Source organism: Meleagris gallopavo, chromosome 1, assembly GCF_000146605.3.
Source record: "Meleagris gallopavo isolate NT-WF06-2002-E0010 breed Aviagen turkey brand Nicholas breeding stock chromosome 1, Turkey_5.1, whole genome shotgun sequence".
Lineage (NCBI taxonomy): Eukaryota > Metazoa > Chordata > Aves > Galliformes > Phasianidae > Meleagris > Meleagris gallopavo.
In genome coordinates, this window is record NC_015011.2 from 70,694,928 (window position 1) to 70,705,193 (window position 10,266).

The window sequence follows — 10,266 nt, forward strand, 5'->3', positions numbered from 1 at the left end:
GTCATTTAAGAGGTCTGTTTATTGGCTGCAGGGTCCAACACCTTCTTTGCTGCTGCCATATGCAAAATCAACTCTGTTTTTGGTGCACAAAGGTTCTCCTTGCACTTTGTTTCTAGGGCTCAATACAGTACCAGCAAGATTTCCAACCCAGCATCTTTTAATCAACACTGATGATCAATGAGGCAAAAAACAAACCATGCAACATGTTTGTTTGATAAAATTAAGCTGAGAGTATTTATATATATATATACAAACACACACACACACACACACACACACACACACACACAGAACATTCAACACTGTAACCTTCTTGCAGTCTTACATTTTCTTGACCAAGCATCCAAACATCTATGTTCTGGTGTAAAATACTGTTTCATAACATTTGGTGTGAAAGCTACTTATTTAACAATGCCTTTCACTGGATTCTACTGCACCTATTTTTGACACAGAATTTTTGTTACATACCAACGCCATACACTTTCAGTCATATCACACAGGACAAGATAAGGCATTCACAGACATCCAACTGCTCTGATTGCAAGTTTTCAATTTTCCAGAGCTTTCAGCCATGACCTCTGAAGACCATGAGAACCTAACAGGAAGGGCGAGTCTGTAGGAGATAGAGAGCTCTTCCAAGAATTATAAACTTATTTCCTGACACTGCTATACACCACACAGAATTTAAGCATATTCTGTTCGTAAATAAAAATTCATTCTTAAACCTCATTGGGTAACAACAGGACTTAGGCACTTTTAAAGATTTTACATCTTTAATAAGGGGAAGCTTTAGACTACAGGGCAAGCAATCACCTGGGAAGTGAAACATTCGTGATTGGCAAGAAGCAGCTCAATAGCTTAAACATGTAGACTCTTTATGCAGACTCCATGTCTATAGAGAACCTCAGTGACTAGCACAGGACTCTGCGCATGAGGATCTGCCAGAAGAAATCTGTCTGCAAAACCAGGGACCCAACTGTTAAATTAAAACATGGTAAAATAATACACTTCAGGCAAAACATTGTATGCTCAAAAATCACTCTTGCAAACAACTCTCTTTTCAGGAAAGCACACTGTGCCCAGAAATGAAAAACTGGGTAACACAGATTCACATCCCAACATGCTCAAGCCTTGTAAAGAACGAAGACTAAGAGAACAAAAAAGAAGGAACATGAACCCACACAAACTGGATTTGCCAAGACAGCTGAAAGATCTGCTGAATTTCTAGAAATGGCTTCTTTTCAAAGGAGACTTGGATCCCATCCTGCGCTGGCTGGCACTAAGAGAATGTGATTTTTACAAACACTGTGGTCTCTAAGGCAAAGCAATAATCTGCTAATACAAAACAAGTAATTTAAGAGCTTTCTTTACAATTCAAAGGCTTTCTACATGCTAAATTTGTAAGAGTGAAAAATCTGTGCAGGCTGAAAAAATATACAACCTTGTATATTGTCAGATGTCAAACGCAACATCAATGAAGAGTTGAAGCGGTAAGCCTCAGGTCCCCAGAGGGAGTGAATGGACAGGATGAGGGAAGCTAACTCGGTATTGAAGGATGGTGAGTTTCTGTAAATAAATAAAAAGATTCTGCAAAGCAACACAAGTTTGTTAACAGTGCTGCCTTCTCAGATAGAGCTGTTGTCAAGCATCAACATAAATATAATGAAAACCGTCACACTACAACAGTCAGGACATCAACAGCCATACATTGCTGCAGTCCTTACAGCATGCAGAACATTCCAGTTCATTTCTCAGCAATTTAAGTGGCCAACAGAGGCCCAAATCTATTGGTTTAGTGCTTCAGAGCATAGAATTTACCTCCCTCCTTCCCCCCCAAATTAAAAGGGTGAGAAGTTTCTAACTAACATTCCCTTTTCTTTTTGGTATAGTGCAATAGCAAGCTAAAGGCCCAGCTGTGCCACCCTGACCCAGACAAAACTTGTATCCTCTTCCCTGTCAGTTTGTCTGTATGAGGATAATACATTACAAATTTTTAGGGATTACTTAAAAGCAAAATAAAATACACGATTTTTCCCCCTCTCACCTGATAACAAAGTAAGGAAATTCATCACACACAAGAATTCTAAGTCAGTTGTTTAAAGAGTGAATAGTTGAGAACGGAGTAAATCTAATTTGCTCCCAAAAGTACCAGACATTCAATAAATTTTTTGATCTCTGTTTACCAGCAATATCCATCTGGGCATACCTGTAGCCCTTTTGTACTACAAAAGTTGAGTCTTCAATGCATATACTGGATATCTGCTAGCAGGATAAAATACATCAATAAATTCTTCTACAGGACTTTTACGTTCAGCCCTTCAAAAACCAGACATCAGATTCATCCACGTACACATAACAAAGCAGACAGTCCTTCTTGCTTAGCAGACGAGGTTTGCACTGTCCTTTCCATAACATTGCCTTTCTGCTACTTCAGAATCTTTCCTCTTTTGCCATTTGCCTACAAATCTCATGCAAGTTCTGCTCAAGTCTTTCAGACCACATGAAATCAAGCTGTCCAAATTTAACACACTGGTATTAAAATGCATTAAAAGTTACATTTGACTAGGCAGTACTCAGGCACCTACCACTCAGGTTCCAATCAGTGTTCATTGTTTCTGTTTGACCAAACTGTTATCAATTGTCAGCAGCAGTACTAACACTAACCCTCTCTCCCCTCCCTCCCTAGTGACTATTTAAAGGAAACTGCTTTCCATCCAATATTAAAATGCAGAATATGGAACATCTTCAGAGGCTTCTGAGTAGGACAACCTCCTAGCTGAAGACTTCTTGGCATGGACATAGGGAGGGAGAGTATTTGCACTATCTGGCATTAGGTGCACTGCTAGGGATCTCAAGCAAGCACCTCGGCTGCCTATGAAGTTCCCTGGGAAAACATTTCAGTTGCTTTTTCGGGAGTCCACCTCTCTGACAAGATGGCCCAGATATCTCACCTGCATGCCTCAAGTCAGACTGCATGAACAGCCTCACACAAAGTGCATACTCCTACAGAGCAAAACTCAGTCTGCAACATGCAAAGTGGCTGTGCTGGCAATGACAAAGTTGTTTTGTTTTGTTTTTTTTTTCTAATGCTGTCATAAAACATCTGCAACAAGCAGAAAATGGTCAGATTTCCCTGTTATACACTCATGCTGCCAGTTTCAGAAATGCCATCACTCTGGACAAAGGTGACTACTCCCAGGTCTAGCCTCAAACAAGAAAAGACCTCCTTACCACACTGGATTCATCACGTTGGGCTGAATGACAGTTAATCTATCTTTAATGCAGAAGTGGAGCTATTCCCATGGAACTTGGTCTGAGGAAAAAAGCAGAAAGTCCTATCTGAGAGGTTAAGTCATCAGATGCTATTGAGAGAATAACACAGCACTTTGGGAAAGGTCGAGTTTGAGGGAGACAAAAGACCCAGGCTCAGAGCACACATCATGTTGGTAAGTATGGCACCAGCATTAGAGTTCAGGTGCTCAGTGTCCAAAAAGTGACAAAAATGGCACCTCCACTCTCTATGGATCTTTGTGCGTATATCAGAGTGCCTCATACTCTAAGTAACATGCTATCCCATGCTTTGCTTCACCAGTTAGGCAGCTATAAATAAAGTGACCTATGGCTAGCTCCCACATCGATGTGGTGAATCCAGCTGCAGTAGACTCAACATCTCATTTCTTAGATTTCACGTGTCAAGGACAGCAGTTGTGCTGTTTTGAGAAAGCTGCATTTTACCTGTAAACATAAGGCATTTTTCCTGAGAGCTCCTGACACAACTTTCAAACCTCCCACTATGACATTTTTAGTCACTTTTCAGAGCAGGATCACATTTAAACCTTCTGCCTTGAAAGAGAACTCCTTGTGCTTCGGCATGTAACAGTACAGCAGAACGTGACCAGGAAAAGAAGAATCTGGAGAAGCTGCCCAGACATTAATTAGCTCTCATGCCCTCCTTGGCCACAAACACTACCACAAGGACAACTTTTTGTACTATGGTCCAGTGCATGCAGGAGGATGTTGGTTATCAATAAGATTTTAAGTTTCTGGAGTCCATGTGAGGTTTCCAGTTTTTCCACATTAGCCTCTGACTCACATGGACTCAGCTAAAAGAGATAAGCAGCATTAGTAGTGGATATGAAACTCAGCTTTACTATAGCAGCACATTTTAGCCTTCTTTTCCCTGGCTCAGTTTCTTCACCAGTTCTTGAGGATGAAAATGTTGCTGTTCTTTGGTAGATACTGAATTTGTCAGCAGAGTTCTCCTGTCCTAACACTGACACATGAACAAATGGGAACATTTTAAGCCTCTTTCAATCTCTGACCTAACCCACTCACTGTACATAACCAAATGGCAATGTGTTTTTATAGCATCTTTTCCCTTTTCCTCCCTCAGCAGGAATTCGTCTTATCCCTTCAGTCTCAAGACATACACACGTTCACACACACAAAGCCAATCCAACAAGGAGAGTATGGGCAAGAGTCAATGGAACAGCGCTCATTAGTACATCATTATGAAATTGTTTCTTTCAAAGAATACAAAGTTTAACACATTCTGTACATGTTGTTGGTTTCTTAGTTATAAAGTAAACAGAGTAATAAACTGTTCATAAAGCAACGACACGTTTCGTACACAGCCCCTTCTTTTGTTTTGTTGAAAGTCTTCTTCCAGTCGGAAACACTCAAGTGATGTACTGCAAGTGTGCATATGGTGTATGACAGCAGAGGAAGGAAGAAAGAGGCACTTTTGATCGGCTGGTATTCTTTGACTTCCCTTTTTCTGCGGAGGTTTATGTTCCTGACACTAGATGGTAGTGTTAGCACAGAAAACTGCTGAGGTTAGGCACTTGGCAACAAGGCTCCAAGGCTGTGCCCGATCTCTGCTATGTCATCAGAATTGGTTTCTGCCGCACTTCCAGGATATCTGGGAAAGGGAGAGAGATAAAAAGAAACAGCACTCTTAGGAGGTCCTGGAAGTAGCCACCACACAAGCAATTCTGAACTGCAGCATACATCCCTTATTACACCACTAACAGAATTCAAAATGCAACTAGCATGAAATTTTGCCTACAAATGAAGTCTGATCCAATTCCTCCCTACCTGAAAGATGCTAAGTCTCAAGTTTATCCCATCACACAGACATGATATCTGACCTAAATATCACTTATAGTGGTGTGAAACAACATGTGTCTAGGCATGGACAGAGTGTCAATCTTCCAAAGAAAAAAAAGTTTAAGCATGAAAGGATATGCCAATTTAATTTTTTTTTTCCTTTTGAAGGGAGAAATGCACCATCCTCAAAAACTTTAAGATTTTCAGCTCTGACGATATGCATACAAACAATTTAACAGTCTGATCTGAAGTCTACATGCCTGCACTCTAAAGGCTGATCCTGTTTGTTGGTGTCTCAGTTACATACTGTCCAAGTGTGACAGAATATTAACCTTCGGGATACTTGTCTAATCATAGTCATCTTCCCAAATAATAAAACTAAAGTGTTGGCCTGGAAATATGCAGAAACATCTGGAAACTGGGCTGCTAGTTCTTTTTCCAGGCTACATGGAGAAAAAAGAATGTGGGAAAAGGGAGTGCATGCTTAATTAAGAGGCAGGTCACACATCTGCATAAAGAAGATGACGTGAGGAAAAATTGATCCATGGCTCCAGAGGGTTCAAGTCACACTCATAAAAAAAAAAAAAAAGAGATGTAGCAGAGTGAATCCAGTAAAGAACCACAAAGACGATTAAGGGATTGGACCATCTGACACGCAAGGAAAAGCTGAGAGAGTTGGGTTGTTTAGCATGAAGGGAGAGAAGGCCCAGAGCAGAGGCAATCTTATTAATACACAAAATCCAGATATTTTTGAGTATACTTTGATCACTATCCCTAGTATTTTAATTCTGCAGTACAGGCTTCCCTCAGCTACCCAAAAGAGATGAACATCTCTCTGTAATGCTCTCTTCCTGTAGGAAAGCTAGCACTGACACTAATGCATTCACTACACAAAGGACTGCAAATAGGCTCTACCTGATGTGCCACACAAAAGTAAACACCAACACTGAAGAACTGCAGATTAAAATCCTGCCTTATAACTTAGACATTTTACGTCCTATTTCTGCATGTCTTGATATATGCACTGACTCCTGCAACCATATGTTAAACAAATTAAGTCTCAGAAAGTACATTCAAGCTAAAAGCAAATATTTGAGCATGGAGGCAATTGTGCCACCCACTTGAGCAAGTATTACATGCCAACAGGAACAATGCATTTTGTGTGAACTCTAAAATGCCTGTGGCAAGAGAGAGAGCAAGCTTGATAACACCAGCTAATTAGCTGTAACAACACCAACACAACTATCGTAACTAATAATTATACTTTTGCAGAAACAAATCAAACTCATAATTATAAGAGGATCAATTCTAACTGGAAATTTTTTTTTATTTCTTCTCAGCTGAAATCAATTCCTATCCTATATGCAGTGAAATGGCAAATAATGTAGAAGCATCTGTAAGTATAGTTTTCTACCTTATCAGCTAGTTTTCCTTCTCTGTAGAGAAGGAACCATTATACTTTTGCAGCAGAGTCTGACACCTCTGCCTGCAAACGAATACTGTAGCTATTATTCTGACACTAGCATAGTACAACCAATGACATTAATAGCACACCCATGCTTTCTTCCCATCTTTTTTAGCAAATGAATAACCTGTTTAACAACAGATTAATAAGTTCTTTCCTCTTAGTTACTTTTTTAGGAACAGTCTAGAAATAACTACTATGTAATATACACATTCTCTTTTTAGACCCAGGCAAGAAAAAGCAGGTACTGATCAAAAGCCTATAGCCTACACAAACCTTCTCAAAAGTCATCTGACCTGGTGAATGGGAAGAGAAAGATTAAATTCACAGATGAAATTAGAAGACTCTCCAAAGGTTAGCGACAGGACCTCAAATTGCTCTATGACCATAACTTTATTGCAGGGGGGGACAACTTAATTCAAATCTAGAATTTAGAGTTGGGTATCTCAGGCACAACCACTGCTATTTTCCATCTGTATCAAGCTTTCTTTGTATCTGAAAATGTTCAATGTGTACTTTCAGAAAGAAGGGCATTTCAGGGCTTCACTTAGAATGCATGAAGAGAGTGGACAGTAACGCTAGTAACGTATAGATGCAAGAAATTACCAGTGTATTTGTAGTGGTATTTACAGAGAAGAGAATGCTTAAGAAACTTGAGAAAGCAATAGTGTTTAAGTATCCCTGAGTCCCAGGAGCTCCCTCATATTGCAAGCTATCTCCCAGAGAGGCTAACATGCCTGCTGATTGCTAGAGTTTAAACAGATGTTTTCCTTGATTCATCTGTAATTTGGGTAAAAATCTGAAACCTCAGTATCTGCCTTCAGGTTGAAAAATACAACTGATTGTGATACTGTAGTCATAGAATTATAGAATAGCTTAGGTTGGATGGGACCTTAAAGATCATGGAGCTCCAACCCTTCTACTGTGGGCAGGGTTGCCAGCCACCTGCTCAGGCTGCCCAGGGCCCCATTCAACCTGGCCTTAAACACTTCCAGGGATAGGGCATCTACAGTTTCTCTGGGCAACTTGTGCATCACCACCCTCTGAGTGAAGAACTTTTTCCTAACATCCAAACTAAATGTTCCTTCTTTTAATTTAAAGGCATTTCCCCTTGTCCTATCACTATTAGACCATGTAAAAAGTTGTTCCCCTTCCTGCTTACAAGCTCCTTTCAGGAACTGGAAGATCACGATGAGGTCTCCCTAGAGCCTTCTCTTCTCCAACTCGAACAAGATCATCTCCCTCAATTCATCATCCCAGGAGAGATCGTTCAAGCCCTCTGATCAGCTCTGTAACCCTTCTCTGGACCCGCTCCAATAGCTCTGCATCCTTCTTGTGCTGGGGGTCCCAGGCCTGGATGCAGCACTCCAGATGGGGCTTCATGAATTATCTCCCTCGTCCTGATGGCCACCCCTCTTCTGATGAAGCCCAGGACACAGCTGGCCTTCTGGATCGCAAGTGCACTCTGAAAATCCAGCTGAACAAACAGAGTCTTGACTATCATCAATATAGTAATTGGCAGAGCTAGGACTGATTGTTCATGGTGTGACACACAAAAAAATCATTCAGTTCAGTTAAAGAAATTGGGTGCCTAGAAGACTTACGGGCAGCGTGGACTCCCGGATCAATCCAAAAACTCAATCAGAAAACAAATCTAGGACTCAGCATTGGCAGAGGAGGTCACTGAATTCCAAAGCTACCTTTCCATAGCCCTCTCAGTCAGAGGTCTCTGCTACATACATCTGTTGCTCACTGGATAGGCACAGAATGAATTGCCTTGCACTCAGGAAGTAGATGAACTTTATATTTCAGTATTAAAGCCACTAACATTCCTCTGGAAGTAAAAACTACCATCTTGTTTGAACCCTCACAAAGGAAAATCAGCTCAAAGTCTGAGAACAATTTGACACCATTCTGCTTGTTTACATTTGCTGCTACAGTCAGCAAATGGGGTTTGTTGAGGTTACATTTCCTTTCACAGAAAAGCTTGTTCCTCTATCTTAGTAGCAAAATCCCACAACACAGGGGCAACCTGGGAGAATCAAATAACTCTGTTTATACGTAATGCATCTTAAAATTCACCTGTTAAAATTCGATGCAATGGCAAAGTGATGTAAGTTAAGTGTGCATAGAGTAGAAAGTTTTCATCTGTTCTGTTCAGTTTCAGCCACGAGCCCACCAGAGACCGTCCTGTTCCAGATAAAGAACGCGACCTCAGATTTGTTGCATTGTGCAGATCTGTAAAGGTAGAAGACAGCAAATTTTAAAGTGATTGTACTTTCTGTAATTCACTGTAAGACTCAATGAAAGTTTCTGAAAGTCAAAGAAAAAAAAAAAAGGAAACCCAACTTATTCACCTTCTGGAGTTGAATCACACATGCACGTCATTTATTTTTAAATTAGTCAGAACATGCCCAATACAGAACTCACTATTTACATTGAAGCTAATTAACTATAGCAACAGCTGGCAGCAGCAGTGAACCATCATCCACTAATAGGCCAGCTAGAAAGGGAGGAGGAGAGGGAATTAAGAACCGGTACAAGCAAAGTCCTAGGCCAGCCCTCCTTCATATATAAAATAATAGAATATCCTTACAAAGTAGTTAATCATGTTGAAGTGTAACAGAAACAAAATTCCATCTTATGAAGAATACTGTAATCTACAAGATGCAGGGAGAGTCAGTATTAGTAAGCAAGTTCACTGTGGTCTTCATGCATTCCCCAAACCAAACCTGGGATCCTTCTGCCAAAGTTAGTTTCCCCTAAAGTTAGTTTAGAGATCCACAAATATAATTTAAAACAAAAAAACCACTGAAACCCCTGTAAGCTAAAGAAGATTTTTATAGCTGTAGACACAAATGCGTGAGTTACATCTTCCCAGTGTTCTTCAGTGTACTCTCCATTCCTCTGTTGAACTTAGCCTTACCCTACAGCACTAAAAAGAACTTGAAGTAAACATATTCCTGGACCAATCTGATCCAAGCTCTGAGAAGCACTTGCTTAAAAATAGGTTCTGATCAACCAGAGGCCTTACCAAAGAAAAAAGCAGCAGCACATAACAACATAGGATTAGAAAATCTTGATTTCCTTCCCTATAAATACACATGGCCAGTCTATTCCCTCTTCCCACATATTAGAACTACGTCAACAGCACCACGATGATCAGGTCAGAATGATCTAACTCTGGTAGCTATAATAGGATCAACTCTCCTGCTGTATCATGCTTGCACACAGCAAAAGCAAGTCAAGTCTCTCAGGCTGTTCATGTCCACATCAGGTCTGTCTGTACCGGGGTCAGGTCTGCAGCAGCACTGGCCAGATCCAGAACACTAGTGACCTTCAAACAAGCCAGTTATTCTCCACCAACAAGGCTAAGAGATAGCAGAATTTCCCTACAATAATCCCAACTTTGGGTGAAATGAGGTCAACTTTTTCCCTTCTGGGTAAAAAATAAAAAATAAATAATGGAATTTCACTACTGCAGTGCCTGATTAAACACTGGTAAGACACTCAGGTTTCTACAATTTATTAAGAAATCTAATTAGGTACCTCTTCTTTTAGAAAGCCCATTCTAGAGTAAATTAAACTTCCAAGCATAAGCACTTAAAATACTCATTTTAAAAACTATATACGTATATTTTTAAATAAGGCCCAGGAACAGTAAGGTCAAAACATCTACAACTGTAAAAAAA

At 40.2% G+C, this 10,266-nt stretch overlaps 1 long non-coding RNA gene across 1 annotated transcript; it reads right to left on the reverse strand.

The window, feature by feature from the left end:
* On the reverse strand, positions 1–8,833 carry LOC104912584. The gene is made up of 2 exons (XR_794764.2): positions 8,657–8,833; positions 1–4,921 (listed from the first exon to the last, which is right to left on the reverse strand). It is a non-coding gene; the product is annotated as an uncharacterized LOC104912584 (long non-coding RNA).
* Positions 8,834–10,266: the final 1,433 nt, after the last annotated feature.